The sequence below is a fragment of the Schistocerca gregaria genome, chromosome 7 (assembly GCF_023897955.1).
Source record: "Schistocerca gregaria isolate iqSchGreg1 chromosome 7, iqSchGreg1.2, whole genome shotgun sequence".
NCBI lineage: Eukaryota > Metazoa > Arthropoda > Insecta > Orthoptera > Acrididae > Schistocerca > Schistocerca gregaria.
Genome location: NC_064926.1, coordinates 372,436,414 through 372,458,506, shown reverse-complemented (window position 1 = coordinate 372,458,506; position 22,093 = coordinate 372,436,414). Strand labels below are relative to the sequence as shown.

The 22,093-nt window shown below is 41.8% G+C and overlaps 1 pseudogene; it reads left to right on the top strand.

Annotated features, from left to right (window-relative positions):
- The first annotated feature begins 1,682 nt into the window (after window positions 1–1,682).
- Window positions 1,683–1,800, top strand: LOC126282551 (5S ribosomal RNA; annotated as a pseudogene).
- The last annotated feature ends 20,293 nt before the right edge of the window (window positions 1,801–22,093 follow it).

Here is a 22,093-nt window from a genome sequence, read left to right as displayed (position 1 = left end):
AAAAGTCTCTCCGCAGTGCCGTATGATTGTCAGCCGGATAAATGAAACGACCTTTCATCAGTGGAAAACGTTTCATTAAGAGTATCCTTTCCATTTTGTTGGACGAAATTCTTGATCCATTGACTATAATGCAGTCTCTTGTCACGATCGGTATTTTTGAGTTCTTGCATGACTGTCACTTTGTGTGGGAAAAGTTCCAGTTTTTTCTTTACAACTGTGTGGGCCATTCCGACATTGTCATCGACTTCCTGGGCGAGTCTTATTACTGACTTGTTCGGACTCACGGACATTTTATCGGATATATTGAGTAGTTTATCCTCAGAAAATAACGCTAGGACGACCACTTCTCGGTGCATCTGTCAATGAACCCATACTTCGAAATTTGTTAATCAAATCTCGCACAGTATAGCGATGTGGTAGTGTTGTCTCCGGGAAAACTGAATTAAATGTTTGACGAACTGAAACTGTGTATTTACCGCTAGCTTTGAACACTTGTTCGACTAAAAATGCACATTCTTCAATGGTTAGCATTTTAACAGTGACAAAAACGAAACAAACGAACAAAGGAACTAAACTAAAACGTTCACGTCGACACGTAAGGATACACACCAACGATACTACTGACGCTAGCTGAGATAATACAAACAATGGAATGTTATGAGAGACCACTTGAAGGGAAGTAACCCAGGCAGGCGAACCTTCATACGGAATGCGAGGCTAACAATTATACGGCACTGCGGAGAGACTTTAATATGATTTCCTCTTGCCTGGAATCTGAACTTGACAGCACCTAAAATTTTTATGATGTACTGGAAGTCGTGACGTATGTTATCGTTCAGTAGCTGGCAGTCAATTTGAAACTGAAATATACTGACATATCCATTATACAAAGCACTTATTGCAGGAGAGCATCCAGGGAACCTTGGTACGTATCACAAATCCACACCAGATATTGACCACAGAGACAACGGAAGTTTTTCGGTATACTTAGCTGCTAATGTGGGTATAATATGCAAACTAGTAACCCTTACTCAAGTACTTTTCATATGTTCTTATAAGATGCCCGCAGGACTAATAAATCATGTAGGCTATAAATCAGTGACGATTCAGCCTTCAACATCTGCTAGTGGTATCGTCAGTGGCTACAGATACCGGTGTCCCACGTTCGATTCCTGGTCGGATCGGTGATTTCCTACGCTTACTTAGTGGGTGTCAGCGCCATCCTAATGATCTCATCTCAGCTTCACCGACACGCAAGTCACCAAATTGTGACTTGTACTATTTGGCTGAACAACCCCACACGGTTCCCTCATTATCTCATTTTATTGACATTGTTTAGCCAATGAACATTCAGCCATACAGTTTAAAACTATTGTCAAATACATGGTTACTTAATTGCCACCCAAAAACCACTTTTATATACAATGATTGTTGTTAACTGAGTATTCAGTGACAGTTAAGTATAATTAATCAATGTCCTGCTTGTCTGTCTCCTGAAAATCTTTTGCCTTCTTCCTCCAACACGGCTCCGACTTCACCTCCTTAGAGACTGCAGATAAAGCTGCTGAAAATTAACTTCTTGTTCTCTTTCACTCAATCACATGAAATAGGAAGTGAGATTCAGTTCAGCTTCTTATATTATCTTCAAAATTACAACTCAGGACAGCTACCAGCTCGTGTACGGCAACGGCCTTGCCGCAGTGGACACATCGGTTCCCATGAGATCACCGAAGTTAAGCGCTGTCGGGCTTGGTCGGCACTTGGATGGGTGACCATCCTGGCAGCCATGCGCTGTTGCCGTTTTTCGGGGTGCAGGCAGCATCGTGAGGCGAACTGAGGAGCTACTCGACCGAATGGTTGCGGCTTCGGTCAAGAATACCATCATAACGACCGGGAGAGCGGTGTGCTGACCCCACGCCCCTTCTATCTGCATCCTCCTCTGAGGATGACACCGCGGTCGGATGGTCCCGGTAGGCCACTCGTGTCCTGAAGACGGAGTAACAACTCGTATACTGCCTCTCCGGACTACGTACATAAAAGATGTGATATTAATTAACAATTACAGTACATTTGCGTAAATATTTTGTCTGCATTGAGTTGTATATAGTTGCAGGTGGCAAACTGTAAAGAGAAACAGACACTGTAAAAACATACTACAGCAGGAAACCACACCATGTGATAAGAAGGTAGTGATACACAATTTTATGTGTCCTTCAAAAGTCGTTAATTAGGATTTAGAAACTAATATTTGCATGTATTTAAACAGTAAGGAACATTCCTTATGTTTAACAGCCATAATAATAAAAAATTCACTGCTGATGCTGCAACTGCAGTGAAACATGCCTGGAACAAAAAACAAAATAGTGTTTTGCTTCAGGTGGACCCCACCCAAAAACTTACGTTCTTGTTAAAGCAAACACATACAAAAAAAGCTTCAAACTAAGGGTGATTATTTCAGTAAGTATTTCTTTGTGTTTAAAACGTATTTTATTATACGAAAATGTCTTTATTATAAGAAAATCTGTTTCTGTCATGGGAAAGGTAAATGTTATCTGTAATTCTAAGATCAAACGTCATAGCATTCTGAGATTACATTGTGTTCTCGGAAATAGGTGCTTTACTTTAACTTCAGTAATTTCATTTAATCAGTATGCAGGGAATGTTCCCTTTTCCGAGGTTGAACAACCCTTGTGCAGATATAAATGCTCGTAAATATTTCTCAACACTCTCCTTCCTGGGCTTAAGTACTCTTTCCTCTAACCTTGCACCCTCGCTAAAGTGATGTTCTTTTTGCACGAAGTGCTTTGGATCCTACTTTCGTGGTGTCTACGTATACCTGGTGTAAGTTACCTTCGCTTTGGCAGCTCACTCATAAACTTCTACAAAGTGGTTATGGTCCTCCATTCCATGGGTCCTTTTGAACCTGGTACAGGAGACAGTTATTGAACTATATGGCGGCCAATCGAGACTCATACCATTGCACGCTGGGTACAGCAGAGCTGAATTCGATCCCCAAAGTGCTCCTCCAGGACATCGAACACTATCCTGCTTCGATAGGGTCGAGCTCTGTCTTGTATTTACCACATTTTGGTTAATGGGGAAGAAATCGTCTTCCACAACGTTCACGTGCCATTCAGTAGTCCCTTGCCATCAAGTAATATCGCACCAAATATTCTGTGTCTGGACATTGTACGTCGGGCAATTGCCCATTGAGGGTGAAGACACTTCTCGATCACTAAATGCGGACTCTGTCCTCCCGATGAGCCAATTTTGCTTACTGACGAACCGATCCACCCGAAAGTGGGCTTCGTCGCTAAAACAAACGGTATTCACATCCGACTCCTGTTCATCAGTTCTGCGGACAATAGTGTTGGCGAATCTCAACCGCTGTTCCTTGGCCATGGGGCTCAACGGCTGATGGGTTTGAATTTTGTAAGGGAAGAGGTGCAGGTCTACAACAGCAATATGTCGCAGTGTCTCCCAGTTGATTCCCACATATGGTGTTACATGTACTTTGTCTCTACAATTACATGTTAAAAGTTGCGTGGAGAAATCAAATCTGCCAATCCACCCAAATAGCAGTCACATTAAGTACTACAAAACAGGTTTGCATCAACATAAAATTATTCATTGTTATTGGTAATCATACTTCTTATTTAATTTGATTAGCTTTAACTTACGAAGTACGTACTACACATACATAATTTACAGGAAGTATCGGATAAATATTTTCCTGTCCTAAAAAGTCGAATAATTATTTAGATATAATGGATATTTCACTTCCCGAGTCTATGTATACATCTATTTCACAAATGTTTATCGTACCTACAGCTATTGGTCACAATTTAGTTATACATCTGTCACTCATCTTCTGTTCATATGGAATTTTTTAACGGTGTGATTTCGCAAAATTCCCATTTTTTTTTTTCTCTATGGGCCTATATTCCATTTGAAAAACCTGTATCACGGCCCAATGACCAGGATGTAAATAGTTTTCATTCCCTCAGATTGGGCTGACGTAGAGTCTATCACAATCATAGCCCCTTTTTTCTTGTCATTATTATTATTATTAAGATTAAACGTTTGTGTATCCGCATTTCTTAAGTTGTTTTTGTTTCGAATTTCCGCTCGTGTATTCGGTCATTGGCATTAATTTATTTCTCGTTTCTTTTGAACCTATTGGTTAAGCTTACTGTTTTCATAACCTGTATCTTCAGGATTTTGACTATTCTATTCATTGTTCATGGCATCCAGATTTTCCACAAATGGTAACAACTCGTGTACAGTAGGCCAGACCGGTACAAAATTTTTTTTCGTACATAATAGGGTACCTGTCTCACTAATACTTTAATTTTATCTATATGAAATTCGTCCAGAGGGATATCTAAATAAGTATATCGTGTTAAACACCACTTAACACACTTTTTAAAATGTCCCCACAAAGGATTATAGTTTTTTAGATCCATTAATTCTAGTTAATTCTTCTTGTTCCGTTTGTGACCAGTATTTAGGTCTACATTTCTCTGGAAGAACCTACCATGAAGTAAATTCTTCTGCGTGAGCATTACCCCACTCAGCAACATCCACTACCAGATACTGTAATGCCAAATCTGTTTGCCAAGCATTCTCCTATGTTTGAGGTAAAGATCTCGAAAAAACTCTTAAGAAGTATGTTCGGTGTACAGCTCCGTCATGTTTAAACTTTGGGAAATGCTTCTATAGTTTCATGCTTCTGCCTGCCTGTAGTTCTTCTAATAAAGTATTTGTATCTAAAGATTTCCCTGTACAATGACTGTCTGTGATTTCTTGCCTCGTTTTACAGACTCGACTCACAATCGCTTCAATTCATTATCTAGAAGAGTTACTTCATCCCTGGAAAACTGTACACTAGTGGTCGTGCACTCTCTTGAAATTGTTAATCTACTAGGGCCTGCACTTTTTTCTCAAAACCCGTAAAGCTATTGGGTTGATTTGATAATCAGCCTCATGCAAACCCAATTAGTTTATTTTTATATTAGTCAGTCATGTTTCGTCACCTATTTGTCATTTTCTGTGGATCAAATTTCTATTTCTGTAGAGTATAATATCATATTTATAATACTTTAACTGCTGTAGATCTAAGAATTACAATATATGTAATTTGCTTTGTTTTGTTCAGACGCTCACCTTAAAATTTCATCGCTAACTGAACTGTGCTGTTATGCACCGACCTTAGTGCTCATTTTCGTCGTTTTTTGTCAGCATGTCACCTGCAAACTAGCCACGAAGAACAATATTAGTGAATAACTGTTTCAGGGGTAGAGTTTATGTGCCTTTCTGTACTTACATATTTTGTCCTGTTTTGTGTCTGTGGTTGGTGTATTGATCGTACATGACACAAAAGAATCCCAAAGCACCCATCCTCAATAGTTTACCGAAGATACTTAAAATTAACTGTCCTATCAGTTGTGTAATCAATTTAAAATGTCTCATCTTACCACCTAGTTAGACACTTACAAACATTATTACATAAATTATACACATTCACAAATACTAGTACCCTAAAAAATTCCAGTTAACTCATAGTAAATGTAAAAGACATAAACATATCATCAACAGCAACCCTGGTTTGTTTTGACATCGATGTACACAAATATGCCACTGGAAAAAACAATCAGCGTTGTTAAAAGACACCTGCAGCATCAGGGGGAGATAACAACTGCACAAATATATGGTATAGAAGCCATCCTAAATATTATAACAGAACAGAACTACTTCACTTTCAAGAAAGAATTCTGTCTGCAAAAGATGGCCTACCAATGGGCTCATCTCTGAGCGATCTACTTGCAAACAAATTTCTAAACCACATTGAAAACAAAATATTCAGTGAAATCACATCCAAAACAGTGCAAGATTATACTGTAACCGATATGTGGATGACATCATTTTGTTGACTGATGAATCAGACACCCAAATACAACAATTGCACAGTGATATAAATACAGTTCACTCAAAAATAAAGTTCCCCATTGAGACAGAAGAGGAAATGAAACTTAACTTCTTAGACATTACTATACACAAAATCAACAAGAAAGATAATTTTGGAATTTTCAGGAAACCTACAGCAACAAGTACGACCATTCACATCAACTCCAACCACCCCAAGCACACAAACTCTCAAGTTTCAAACACTTGGTACACAGGCTCAACAGAACTCAACTGGAGAAACTCAACTACACACAGGAACTAAATACATCAAATAGCCAGAGGGAATGGCTACAACACACAAATGATAAACAAAGTGAACAACAAAATTAGAAAACCAATTAAAAGACTGCAAACCATCAACAAATCATCAGCCCCAACAAAGACCTTTCTAGACTCTGAGAAACTCATCTGCAGAAACCAGCACGGTTTTGGGAAACAGCGGTCATGCGAGACATAGCTGGCCCTCTTTTTTATTTTTATTATTTTCTTTTTATGGGACTTAACTGCTAAGGTCATTAGTCCCTAAGCTTACACACTACGTAACCTAAATCATCCTAAGGACAAACACACACACACACACACACACACCCATGCCCGAGGGAGGACTCGAACCTCCGCCGGGACCAGCCGCACAGACCATGACTGCACCGCTGGCCGTCTTTGTGCATGATATACAACAAGCTCTAGATACTGGCTCCCAGGTTGATGTTTTATTCCTCGACTTTCGAAAGACGTTCGACGTAGTCCCGCACTGTCCCTTGCTCCAAAAAGTGATGCTTATTGTCTATCCGATGACGTATGTGGTTGGATAGAAAGTTTGCTAACAGACAGAGAGCAGTATGTCGTCCTGAATGGGGACAAACAAGCGTAACATCAGATGTGATCCAGGGCGGCGTAATAGGTCCACTGCTTTTTACTATTTACATTAAAGATGTGGTTGATGGTACTGGCAGCGGCTTTACACTGTTTGCCGATGATGCTATAGGAAAGTAGTATCACACGTATGATAACGGAACGAACGCTGGTAGCAGTTACTTCTGTAAAATATCTGGGGAGATTCATTGGGAGAGTACTAAGAAAATGTAGTCCATAAACAAAGGAGGTGGCTTACAAAACACTCGTTCAACCTATACTTCAGTATTGCTCATCACTGTGGGATCCATACCAATTCGGGTTGACAGAGGAGATAGAGAATATCCAAAGAAAAGCGGCGCATTTCGTCACAGGGTTATTTGGTAAGAATTACGGAGATTTTTAGCAAACTCAAGTGCAGACTCATCAAGAGAGGCGCTCTGCATCGCGGTGTAGCTTGCTGTCCAGGTTTCGAGAGGGTGCGTTTCTGGATAAGGTATCGAATATATTGCTTCCCCCTACTTATACCTCCAGGGGAGATCACGAATGTAAAATTACAGAGATCCGAGAGCGCACGGAGGTTTCCCGGCAGTCGTTCTTCCCGCGAACTATACGCGACTGCAACAGGGAAGGGAGGTAATGCAGTGGCACGTAAAGTGCCCTCCGCCACACACCGTTGGGTGGCTTGCGGAGTGTAAATGTAGATATAAATGTATATTCGTAGTGCCCATGAGCATTACACTCATAACTCAAAATTAATGGTTCAAATGGCTCTGAGCACTATGGGATTAACATCTATGGTCATCAGTCCCCTGGAACTTAGAACTACTTAAACCTAACTACTAAACACAACACCCAGCCATCACGAGGCAGAGAAAATCCCTGACCCCGCCGGGAATCGAAACCGGGACGCCGGGCATGGGAAGCGAGAACGCTACCGCACGACCACGAGATGCCGGCACTTATTACTCGCGGCAGACAATCTTACCGAGTCCCATAAGCGTTCGGTCAATGCGTGTGCATTCGCTCAGAAGAAGGTTAATGGCTGATTAGCGTTAACTATATGAAGGTGGCATCTGTTGTTTCGGATGTGTCCGAAAGGACTAATATCATCGGTGACCATGCACTTCTCTAGAATGAAATGATAATTAAATCAAGGCGCTAAGCTGCCTACAGGCGTTGATGTACATCAACGGGGACAGTTGAAACTGAGTGCCCCGACCGGGATTCGGACCTGAGATCTCCTGCTTATATGGTAGACGCCCTATCCATCTGAGCCACCGAGGGCACACTGTATAGTGCGACTGCAGTGATTTGTCCCTGGGAGGCTCTCATGGGGATGAGACCCACATTCCCAACTTAATGTCGACACACTACATTCCTAGTGCCCCTGCCCATTACTTACTACTCGCAACAGACAATCTTACTGAATCCCGTAACAGTTGGGGCCATGCGTGTGCATTCGCACAGAAGAAAGTCAATGGTTGATTAGCCTTAACTATATGAAGATGGTATCTGTTCTTTCGGACATGTCCGAAAAAACTAATGCCTTCTTCATACATCAATTCACATTCTAATGTTATCTCCAAACTTAAAACTCTATACATGTTAAATGAGGCCAACTACGAACTCGTATGCTGCCTCACTGTTCTACATACGTAACACACATGATATTCAACTTGATAATGAACAATTACAATATCTTTGTTACCGTTGACATTTCGTGTTCTTAGATTTCAGAGAGCTCTTTCTTCCGCACCGCCCACTCCATGGGACTCCTATCTGCACCTCAGCAACTAATGTCGCCCGACTGCTACCCGCTTCGGTACAGTCACTGGATCGCTAGCTCTGGTATCACCACCTACAATTTAATACACCTCTACCAATGGCGTGCTGAGCACCTATGGACTATCCTCAGTCACGAATATCTTTTCTCTGGTATATGTATTGAAGGATGTGATACCTGTTACTCAAGTAATGGGATGTATCATTACTAGGCCTCACATGACCCGATGACGGGGCACACTTCCATGGATTTTATTTTATTGCCACCAATGTTTGCATGGTGGTTACAAAATCTGTCCTTCTTGCAGTCTTTCCGTCTAACGCTGTATCTCGACTCTGTGCTACAATCACACACCCGGTAAACTTTAAGACAATATGAACGAATTTTTTACTCTTTTGGTGTCATTCATATTATAAACTGTAATCCACTAGTCTTGTGTCCTATACTGTAGTTACCACGCGGTTACCATTAAAAAAAAGAAAGTAAAGCCTACTCACGGAAATACTATACTTCCCTCACCCACAACAGGGCCCTGTACCGTACATACTTCCCAGGACCCTACATACTTCCAGAAGTTGGAACGATAGGTAAGCCTTTAGGCGAAAAGTAATTTACTTTCTTCATGATGATACCTAGCATCACATTTGTTCGTAGTATTTTCAGTCGCATTCTGAACGAGACTGCTATGATATAAGTTGGCAATAAGAAGAATGAAAACAGAGGTTCCGTTAGCTGAGTCCAATTAGAACGGAACTTAGCATCTCCGATTTTTTTTTTTCCTTTTGAGAAATAACCACTCTCACCTCTCATACATTCCCCTTCCCCTCGGTACGTAGAATGATAGGCCCATATTCGTCGAATCCTCAGTTCCTAGGAAGTTCCTGAAATTTTTGAACATCACATAACTGTCGACTTTTTCTTGGTACCGCCGGGCGGAGTGGCCGAGTGGTACCAGGCACTACAGTCTGGAGCCGCGTGACCGCTACGGTCGCAGGTTCGAATCCTGCCTCGAACATGGATGTGTGTGATGTCCTTAGGTTAGTTAGGTTTAAGTAGTTCTAAGTTCTAGGGGACTGATGACCGCAGCAGTTAAGTCCAATAGTGCTCAGAGCCATTTGAAACATTTCTCTTGGTACCATAACCTCTCATTGCTACAGACCCAGCCTCTTCTGCTGCTTATAATACTGCTATCCATAGCAACTTTTCCTGAGAAGATCAATGGTTACATTTCAGTCAGTCCAAAAAGCTTTCCAAACATATTTGCGAGGTGTGCACTACGAAAATCAATGACAGCCAATAATTCTTTTATGAATTACTCAGCTCAGATTGATAACATATTTACAAATCCATATTCAGTTACATCCGGGGCAATGTGGTGAGAAATAAATACATTAATGCGGAAAATATTGCCATTGCCATTCCAGCAAAAATCGTGTGTCAGCGTTTAGCGCTTAATAGTCACTAAATAGGCTGTCGTGAACTCAGCGCGTACGCAAACAGCAAAATACACCTCTTCATCATATTATGTATAATTGAAAGATATTGTAGCGTGCGTGATCGGATAACAGGATGCTTCACTAAACAATACGAAGGAAATTTTTAATCCGTTCTCTTGGTGAATTCCAATTAGGACAACTTCTCTAATTACCAGATAATATTTCTTCCCTAATCATCAACTTGCGTTACATCGATAGCACATCAAGTACAATCATTTGTCTCACGGTCGAAAAGAAGTGAAGTTCTAAAAGTTTTCTGGAGTTAACGTTATTTCTTTATTGCGAAGGAAAGCTATGAACTTTCTTACTGATCTACGGACCCGTGAAGAGACCCTGCAAATACGAGTACATTTTAAATTTATGTTTTCTGTGATCACGTCCACCATATTCGGCAAAATGACTTATTGGGTCGTGCCGAAATCGTGCTGTAAAAACGATCGGGTGATGCAGAGGGAAAGAGCCACTGCATATTGTTCTATTCTTTGGCGCCGCCTTGCTGCTTCTTCCTTCCGTCGCGGCACCCCGTTACGCGTTAAGTTGTGCGACTGCCTGCCGCAATGTCTCTCCAGTATCGTATCGCCCCACTGCCGTCTTCGCCAGCCACCCACAAAAGTGATACACGGTGGAACCCAAAACAGCGTAATCTACGACCTGTCCGTAAATTTTCTGAAGTGTCTTGTAGGAGGTAAGAGGAGCTTTCTAGCGTCTGCTACTAGCAGAGAGGAGCACTGAAGCTCAGAGTATTCCACGAATGTCTAATATTTCTGACGCTGGATATTCGATCATACAATTTGAACTCCGAGAAAATCCGACCGAGGAGTAAGTGTTTACTTTCTTTAAAAAAACCAACAGTTTTGCAAGGTAGTTAAAAATTATGATATATCTCGGAAAATATCTACTTACACATAACTAGCGTTTATATTGAAAATAAGTTTCTCGTGGAATACAACTAGCCCTTTCTTCACGCAAAGCAACGAGTGCCTTCAAGCTGATTTCATAGTTTATATTTCCAGAAGGCTTTTGATAGCTATCCTTGAAAGTTGTTACACAAATGATATTGAGCCTCCACAATCGAGCTTTATTGATGCTCTGCTATTCCTAATATATGTACACGATTTAGGAGGTAATCTAAGCATTCCTTCTGGTTTAAGATAATAAAGTCTGAGATACTTCCTATGAAAAGTAAAAGAAAGTTGCATTTCGTTTGCACGATAAATCACAGAAATTTAAAGGCTATAGGTTAATCAAATATCTAGAGATTATAGTCAAGAAATATACATTAGATCCAGCAGATATAAGATTTTGTGGTTAAGGCTACCCTAAGATTGCAATTCACTGGCAGAAAAGGAGTGTACAACATGTGTACTAAAGGCACTGCCTGCACTATGTTTGTCTACCCTATTTGTAGTCAGTGATGGTTATAAAAATCTCTTAAACAATTCTCTACAGGCCATTCTTCAATAACTCGTTCCATACACAATTCATGTTAAACCCTTTTCGTGTGGTATACCGAAATTATATAATGTGCCAGATTGAAAAGTTTCAATTTCGGATTAAAGATATTACGTTTAATAGTCACATTTCTCGTTTTGACTTTGAGGAACACCTCTTTAAGTAATCAAACAATTGTTATCAATGTATAAACATTTTGACTCTTTTGTTAAGGTATGATCTCTGAAATCTTTCCACCGAACATTTAATGACAGCATATACCAGATGAAAGTATATGTATTTCACCAGTTGTACGTGAAGGACGTGTATTGAAACGATATTCACTAGTCACATTCAGGAAACTCTTACATTCTCATAAACTCAGGTGACAATGAACTTCATTTAGTGCACAGTGGAAAGAAATTTTAATTAAAATTCCAACTTTACAGCGCTCGCAGACCTACAATGGATCTCGAAGAGGAACAGCATATTCACGTATCATCATGACAGTAACTCACGGGAGTGAAACATCCTTTATGAATACACCGACGGAACTTAAAATAGGACACGAAGAGACGTAACGGGGCAGTGGAAGAAAAGTTTCCTTTCTATGAATATTCGTGCAACAAAAAAGTTTCAATACGTCTGTCATTTAACCATGAGAATTCTTCGATTCTAAACATTCATAATTTCATTTTAAAAGATGATCTCATCATTGCATCCAGAGAGTAATAAATAACACGACAGATGGGAATTGCAACGGAAACTTCACAAGGAATCTTGACAGTGTAAAAACTAAGTCAGTTAATTACGTTCTGATTTTGTTTCTGGTTTAGTAAATATATGTTTGAAATGAAAGATCCAGAGTGACGGACATCAAAAGAGCGAGTCCTCTACACGTGCTGTAAAATTAAAAAGGACGGAAACACAGTGGACAGTACTTATCTCTTGCCAGAGAAACAGTGATTTTTGTGAGCGACCATTACTAAGAAGATACCAGGAAAAAAGGATAGAGAGAGAGAGAGAGAGAGAGAGAGAGAGACAGGAACAACTGCCTGCTATAATTATGTGTGATCTGTCTACATTCTGACAACTGCATAGTTCGAGAAATGACTCACAGAATATCGTCTGTCGAAGAGGCATTAGATTGGAATAGATATGGATCAGAGAGTCAACTGATGTGGCCTTGTGGAATAGATCATGAACATTACTGCTGCATCAGATGAACGCAGAAAAATGGTTATCGTGCTGATAGTCCAAGGCCTTCTGCGTTTGTGTATTTGCCTCACTACTGAGGAACATGATTCGAGGTAAATGAAATGACAGTACTATACTGCATTACAGCACTGTCTTTTCGATAGACAGTCGGGTGCAGTGATTGAGATCCTGAATATAGTTTCGTCGTGCAGTCATTGCGATCCTGGAGACTTTTACGCATGCAGCCCTAAATTCATCTAACACACCCACATGGCAGACCGTGGATACTGACCATCGCAAGCAGCAGTGTCATGGAACAGCAGTGTCGATACACTGCGACGCTTCCACTATCGATTTCCTGCAAGAGCTGTTTTACTTTTGTCCTTCTTGCCTTAAGCAAAACATGATGTTGTCCCAAATAAACAAGATTTAAATGTTATTTTCGAATGAGGCACCTGTTTTGTGTACAGAATTTAGAGAGCCTTGCCTGTTTCATACACTTGCACTGTAACGGAGTGCATTTGTAAATCGAAATACGTGGTGTACGTCATGGCAGTTTCACTTTTTAACATCCCACTTTGTAGCAAACTCAATGACTATTTTTGACCTACGATTAAGTTATCAATACGGTAAATGCTATGCACCATTAGAAAATGTTTAAATGTGTGTGAAATCTTATGGGACTTAACTGCTAAGGTCATCAGTGTTTACACGCTAATTAACCTAAATTATCCTAAGGACGAAGACACACACCCATGCCCGAGGGAGGACTTGAACCTCTGCCGGGACCAGCCGCAAGCACCATTAGTATACTACAGAATCTGAAAACATTTGTGTTGTGAATAGAAATTTCACAACATACGGAATAGAAACAGCTGAAAACTTGGCACTAGTCAACATAGATTTAACGGCGATGAAGAAGGGAACTTTTAACACTTATTCAAGATTCGTGAACAGCCAAAATACGTAATAATGTCAGTAAAATTAAAAGGAACAAGGATGCATCATCTGTGCACGTTTACCTGACAGCCAACTGTGGTCTATAAATTCCTCCTAATGTAAAAATATTTGTAATTTACTTGATACCATTATCCCGGAAGGCCTATTCAATTTCCCATCCGACAATTCTATGTGGCGACAGCACTGATCCTTTGCAATGTAAGTACAGCATAACACAGTTATCGAGCATTAGTAACAACGAGTGCTTTTAATAACGACTATTCAGTCTTAGTACAAATGAAGTCTTTATGATTAGAATCGTGCGTCCCATGCACAGGGGGTGGGGGGTGGGGTACATCTTATACAATTCACAAGATTCATTAGCGTGCCTTGATAACATAACTAACCACCTATAGGGGTACAGGCGCAGAACTTTAGTGGAACATTTGTTAGGAGGAACCGGTAGAGTGATGAGTGTACTGCTGGTACTACCCTCCTTTTCCAGTTCGATGACTTACCTGTATTTTCTGAAAATAATGTAATATAAAGTCGATGCCAGCAGTTTTTCTGAAAGTGCTAAGAATTTGTGGAGACAGTCACAGTTAAGCTAGGAATAGAGAGCATAACATCTCCTGCTGCAGGGTGTGACCATACCAAAACTCATTGTGGATGGAGAGGGGGAGGGTGAGGAGGGCAGAATAAAAATTTGTAATAAAAAAGTAGATATGTGTATATAAATCGGGCCAAAGCTGTGCTCTATTGCTACAAATACCATTCTGCAGGAGAAACAAGTGCTCTGCCGGTTATTAATCAATACCGTAATTTAAATACATGTAGAAATTGTTCACTTACAGAAATGGATGAAACTTATACTCTCTAAGAGTGCAACTGACTTGCCACCGAATTTGGGGGGCGGGGAGGGGGCTGGGAGGGGTACAGTATAGACAAATATGCCATGCAGTGCATAGAAACACTATGCACTAGGGTACAATACTCATCACTATTCACAAATGTTAATTTCCGGTTTCCACCATCAATTGGGAGGATACTGAAAAGATTTGAGGTACATTACCACAGCATCAGGAATATTAGTAAGGTCATCTCAAGTGGGTGCTACCGACTGCAAATTGCAGTGCGTTTTCGTACGGAAAGAGTGCGGCCAACCAGCATCAAGACTGAAATAAGAGTGGAAAGATGCCGTAGTTTAACTGCTGTAGTAGTACCCTCACAGCAATGCTTGTGATCTGCGCTATGAGTCGTCCCCTCAGTGAGTCCACACACGCAAAACAATGTTCCCAGTTAGTGACTAAATGAAATAATTTATTAGGATACATAAAATGAAAGGAATCAAACAATGTCCTTCATAACACCAAGTAATCAAATCTGATAAGAAACAAAATAACAACCTCCTTATTAAGCACTTACACTAGGAATAAAAGTCTGTGATGCGATAACTTCCTTGGAAGAGAACAAAACTGACTGGAACATAACCTGGTCTGGTGGGACGTCTATCACACTTGACAGTTTATTGGTTCAGTTGGACTCTACTAACAACAGTTAATCGGCAAGACCACAGTATCAAAGTAACTGACATGTACCACTCGAGGAGCTCAGAATCCAGTGTAGGTGAAGACTTCGGCTACGACTGCTGGCTACTCCTGGTTGAAGATTTGACAGGAACTCTAGAATACTGCGAGTTGTAGATCCCATGGGCTCAGTAACCTAAACTCACTGGCTAGTGTCCCGGCGGCAACCTTCACACGCCCGACTTGGCGAATTTGTTGAGGTCGGCTGCTGTGTGTTGCAGTTGGTAATACGGCTGACCTACAGTCCTGCAAGGGTTGTGTTTCTGTCAGGGCCAGAGGGTCAGAAACTTCCGATGCTGCCCATATCTATGGTAGAGGTATGCTGCAAGTGATATCTTGGTATATAGCAACCTTTCCTTTATAGGAAAGCTGGAAATATGGTAGAGCCATATCGACTTCGGACGATTACTTTGGATCCCCCTCTCCCGCGGAAAGAGACGGTGTTACGATCCCCAGGACTTAGATCTCGGTGTCGAGAAAGTATCAACTTGAATAACGCACATTTTGGTCATCGTAGATGATGTCCATTGGTGGTGCGAGCTCTCGGTGGTCGTATCCCTGTGTCTGAAATCCTTGTCCCGTGTCATTTAAAGCCTTCTGGGCTATGATGTGGGTGGTCTGGATGTGGAGCAAGACTGTAAACGCTGAAGCTCGTTTGGATGGGAACCATCTGACTCGGATCTGGAAAAAGAAAAACTGTCGTATCCTTATTGTAGAAGTTAAATTTTTTCGCTAAAGTTGGGGCTTCTCCTGGCCTACCCACTGGTTGGTTGATTTGCTTGGTCGGTTGATATGGGGTAGTGGACCTAGCAATGAGGTCATCGGTACCATCGGTTTTGAAATGTTGAGGAAGGAAGTCGGCTCTGCCCTTTCAAAGGAACCATCCAGACATTTTTCTGAATAGATTTAGGGAAATCACGGTAAACTTAAATCAGGATGGCCAGATGGGGGTTGGAACCATCGTCCTCTAGAATGCGAGTTCATTGTGCTTACCACATGACTAGGCCATAGCCCATGTTTGAATTTAAATTTTTCTGATGGCGCATGTGAATACTCAGGTAAGTCCTGTTAGTGACATTCGGAGGTTGTTCCAGAAAGTACAATAGCAATCCATGGGAATGCAACATTTCCCGTGATCGACATTTTACCATCAAATTGAGGAATCCAGACCTGACGTCATAGGCTGCCATGTCACGCCTATCGGGGCCTTCTTTCTGGAAATAGTGGAAGAGCATTAGATGTGAATCCATGATGGAAGAGCATTACACCTATTCTGCCTGCAGAAGACGGGTGCCCTTATGATGCCTGTTCTTGTCGGATATTGTGTTGTTTGGGACGGCCCTACTGAGTGTGTCGAAGGAGTTTCGATAGGGGCGAGCCACGACAATAGGAGCGGAAATACCCATAAAAGGTCCCTGAAAATTCTAGGACAGGTCCTTAAATAAGAATACCTCAACCAGAATAATTCAAATTAAAGCGAAGTGTGGAACTAACACCGGAATAAAAAGTCCCTGGTCCCTCTAGTGAGCATCCACTGAAAAAGCCAGAGAAGGTATGTGGCCCTGTGCTACTGAAGTGCTTCGAGTAGTGGGTTCCACAGTCAAAGAATCTTCCTCCTTATCTTCAGTATTGCGGAGCACAGCTTTAGTACCACGACGAGAAGGGGTAACACTGAAACTGGCGTCGGAGATACCTGTGAAGTGTACATCTCTTGGATGAAATGCAGTTCTTTGAGGCCAGGACAATCAAACTTGCTACACTCGGATGTGGCGTGGTCAATTTTCTAAGTAAAGTCTTGCGAGTTTCGAGATTCAACTGGATATCACAACATCGATTACATTTGGAAATGATTATGCTAATAGTGGTGTCACTTTATGTTGTCGAAAATGCTGGGTGTACCTGCTCTGTGATGTGTAACAGGTATTCAGGTGAGTCTGCTTATAATGGAGAAACGTCACTATCAGATGAGGAGATCGCAGTTGTGCTGTGATGAAAGTGTATCGCTGTAAGTGGTAGACATATATATTGTAGCACGTAAATCCTTACGAATGTGACAGAAGTCTTCGCGGAAAGGGCTGTGTTCCTGAAACATAGTCACAGGGGCAACATAATGTTTGAAGCCAGAAGTGCAAGAGGGTCATGTGGGTGAGAAATTGTAAGTTTATTCTGTCAGGAGGCCGGGTATTGATTATGTCGTGGCGAAGAAATTTGGGCATAGAGGTTGTTACCGACTGGAACACCGTGAACGATCTTATGGAAAGTATATGATGTGCTTCGACACTAAACTTTTTGTGTGAAGAATAATATTTATTAATTTATACCTTTAAGTGAACTAATTTGGGGTTAAGTCTCTGAAGAATTTGATATGTGCGAGCGAAAGCTAACAAAGAGAAACTCGTTGTGAAGTGTTGTTCAGACATGGAGGCTCCATATCTTCTTGGAATTCCTAAAATGGTGGAGGTAGTAGCGTATTCTTCGACATGGGGATAGCAGAGTGCACGTGTACCATAGTGTTCAGAAGAATCACGTGTTCTTGGTGAGGTTGTTCTGTGGAAAGTGGTAGGTACTGTAACCTGTATGGTTTCTGTTTCAGCTTACTGGACCGAGAAAACATTATTAGTGTCAGGGTTGATCAAAGAGTTTCTGTAGGAGAATACTGAAGCAACGTATGCGCAACATAGCGTGACACCGATGCGGTTATGTGAGCGTAGACTTCTACTCAAGACATTTGTGTGGCACTCGTGTATTTCCGATGTGCGAGCGGTGAATGCGGGAGCGTGGACTAATGGTTCAAATGGCTCTGAGCACTATGGGACTTAACATCTGTGGTAATCAGTCACCTAGAACTTCGAGCTACTTAAACCTAACTGACCTAAGAACACCACACACATCCATGCCCGAGGCAGGATTCGAACCTGCGACCGTAGCAGTCGCGCGGTTCCGGACTGCGCGCCTAGAACCGCTAGACCACCGCGGCCGGCTAGCGTGGACTATGGCGACATTTTTACCAAAGGCATCCAATCATGATCAACGTGCTGTTCTTCTTTTCTTGACTTCCGAAGGACAAATAGCGATGGACATCCATCGGAAGAATGTATTTAGGGCAGTATTTCGGTCGAATTCAACTGTTGTGAAATGATGCGCCGAGTCGATGTGAGAGGGGAGCCTTGCTATTTGATTTCATGGATCTTCATGTTTCCATCAGCGGGGAACGACAATGCGCCAGGGTGGAGAAATTACAGCCTGCAGTTAAGACAAAACACACAAGAAAAGTGTTTTGAACGGGTTCTGCTGCCACATGACAACTCACGTTCCTGCATACCAAATTTCGTAACGTGGAAATTACGTCAATTCAAGTGAGAGACACTTGAGCACCAGTCCTGTACTCCTGAACTCGCCCCATGCGATTATGAAGCCTTCGGTCCCTTAGAAAAAGACCTTGAAGGATCTACGATTGCTGTTGGATGGGGATGTGCAGCAGTCTGTTACAGACATATTCACGCAGCAGGACACGGTATTTTGCCAAGCAAGTATATTCTACCTAGTCCGTGGGCAGGCAGATCGCCTTAGTGCTCACTGCGATTTTGCGTGATTGGCATACCGATCCTGGAGTGTACAGCCTTCGAAGATAAACTTCACTATCGGTCATTATAAATTATAATTTTAACTACAAATACAGCATCCATAGTGCAGGGAACTTCTGAAAATTTTTGCGTAAAACTTACTACACTGGGAATGTACGAAACGTTGGTGTTCAGAAATTCTTCACCGTCCTTATTCATTGGGACGAAATTTTTAATCCAGTTGACCTTGTCATCATTAATAGTGGTTAGAATGATATTAATACCTTCAGCTGCTGACGGGCGTTGATATATATCAACGGAGACAGGTGAAAATGTGTGCCCTAAGCAGGACCCGAACCCAGGATCTCCTGCTTAAATGGAAGATGCTCTATCCATCAGAGCCACTGAGGGCCCAGAGGATAGTGCGACTGCAGGTATTATCTCGAGCATTCCTCCCACCAGATCCACATTCTCGCCTTGTCTGCCCACACACTACATTCGTAGAGCACGGCCCCAACACTCTGTGCCCTCGGTGGCTCAGATGGATAAACCATCTGCCATGTAAGCAGGAGAACCCGGGTTCGAGTCCCGGTCGGGGCACACCTTTTCACCGGTCCCCGTTGGTATATATGAACGCCCGTCAGCAGTTGAAGGTATTAATATAATTCTAACTTCATTATAGACGGCTGCAGGCCATCAATGGTATCTTTTCTTTCAGACCGCCGCAACACTCTGTGCCCTTGGTGGCTCAGATGGATAGAGCATCTGCAATGTAAGCAGAAGAACCCAGGTGCGAGTCCCGGACGGGGCACACTTTTTCACCTGTCCCTGTTGGTATATATCAACGCCCGTCAGCAGTTGAAGGTATTAATATAATTCTAACCATTCTAGACGGCTGCAGGCCATCAATGGTGTCTGAAAGAACAGACACCATATCCATATACGTATTAATTGTGGTGGTCAGGGTTGTCCACTGATGCGAAACAAGATAACCAGTTAGTGGTAAAATAAAACAACACACAATATGTAAGATTCAAAACCACGCCCTCCGTGATACAACGTAATCAAATCTAAAAATAAATATTTAAAAGTTGGTTTCAGAATAAAACTCTATTTTGTAATTAGTTTGATGGCAGAGAAGAACAACACTTGACATCAGCCGAGTCCGGTCGGACATATGTCATTGCTGGCAGTTAATAGGTCCAGTTCGACGTCTAGAATGGACGATATCCAAGTCAACTGCCGTGTATCATCCCCATTCTAGAGCAGAGACGCAAGATGGACCATGTCGGAGGAAGAGAAGGCTCTGGCTGTGACTGCTGACTGCTCGTGGTGACTGTTGTGATGAACCTCTTAAGATGCTGGGCCGACTGAAGGTGAGAATGTAGCTACTAGGACGCCGTGAAGTGTACTTCCCATGGACTCGGAGAACTACATTCACTCGCTAGCAGACGAGTGACGTTGTAATAAAAAGCCCGGTAGACAGAAAAATTGCTCTAGTACATGTGATAAGCAGACTGAAGTATTGCCCACAAATATAGCGGCGCTAACAGGCATGCGAACGCATTGGTAGGCACCACGTTCCAATGGCGTCCGCTGGAGCGCAACTGCGAAACAGACCGGCTGATTTCGTTTGTCTACTCCGTGTTGTGGTCGAATTTAATGTTAACGTACAGTCCTGCTGAGACGTCTCGCAAGTGAGGCCGGAGCTCCGTCAACCCGCCAGTCATGTCCATATTGCCGGTACGGTAGCTGCAGGCGGTAGCCTCGGATACAGCAGATCGTTGCCTAATAGTCTTTTGAGAGACGTGCCTCTCTTCCAACTACATGCTAGTCCAAAGGGCTATACAAGCTTTCTTCCTCTTTTAGATCTTCTTCATGAGAAGATGTGTATCTTTCTGGTTATGAAAGATAAGCATCACCTTACTGTGATAATGAAATGAAGTGAAAATGAGCCTCGTTTCAGTTTTAGGTGATTTAGTAATGATGTCAAGTATATGAGAAAGTAATACCGAACATCTCACAAGGTATAGTATGAAAATAACAAAAACCAGGCAAAACTTGTTCCCATAAGAGCTCTTTGAATGTGTAGCAAGTTCCACTAGTCGCCAAGTTGGATGTAGAACTATGTCAATACTGAAACAACAGTATAACTGGCAGAAGCATGCAACAAAATATAGAGAAAAATCCGCCAGAAAATCCGAAGAGAACATGTTGGTATGTAAAGTAAAACAGTGGCAAGGCATAATGCCTTTACCTTTAAATGCGTGTTGGTAATGGTAATGTCACCAACGACAACAGCAAATAACCTCGGAATAAATATGCCAGAATTGAATCAAGTAGCTGCGAATATGAGTAACTTGGAAGTAGATACCCTTAAAGTAGCTAAGTAAATTAAGTCACCTAACATAGTCATGTATTCCGATGAAGATTGTGTTCCAGTTAGAATACTTTCGAATTACACTAACAGCATCTGTTTTATCAATCCTTTGTACACACTTTATTCACTTGAAATAATTAGTACTGTCATCAGCGGGCCTCAAGTTGACTCCATGTTTCAGAAGAAGGCTTTTAACGCAATTCCCCCTCAAGCGACTGATTTTGTGCCCATTCAGTACCATCTCGGTTGTGCGACTGAGTTCAGGATTTCCTATCAGAAAGGTGACAGTTCGTGTTATTAATGGAAAGCCATCTAGCGAAGTTGCAACATGGCGTTCCGTATTACCCTCCTGAACCCTCCTGTACCCGATTCACTATTCTGCTAACAGTCATTGGATCTCGACCAACGCGAGCAACATTGACTCGATACGATAAACCGCAATCACTATAGGCTACAATTCTACCTTTATGAAAGTCGGAAACATGATGGTACACATTTCTCCTCCTTACACGAGGCATCACTATAACGTTTCATCAGGCAACGCCGGTCAACTGCTGTATGTGTAAGAGAAATCGGTTGGAACCTTTCGTCATGTCAGCACGTTGTAGGTGTCGCCACCGGCGCCAACCTTGTGTGAATGCTCTGAAAAGCTGATCATTTGCATATCACAGCATCTTCCTCCTGTCGGATAAATTACGTGTCTGTAGCTCGTCAACTTCGTGATGTAGTAATTTTAATGCCCAGTAGTGAATAATTACACATCAGTCTTGTTAACTTACTGATAACAACCTACAATTATATTAACACAGCTCCACATTTGCTTACCACATTTCCAAAAATTGCTAAATAAAATATACGTAACACTGATGAGGCGTACAGGAGCAACAATATTTACG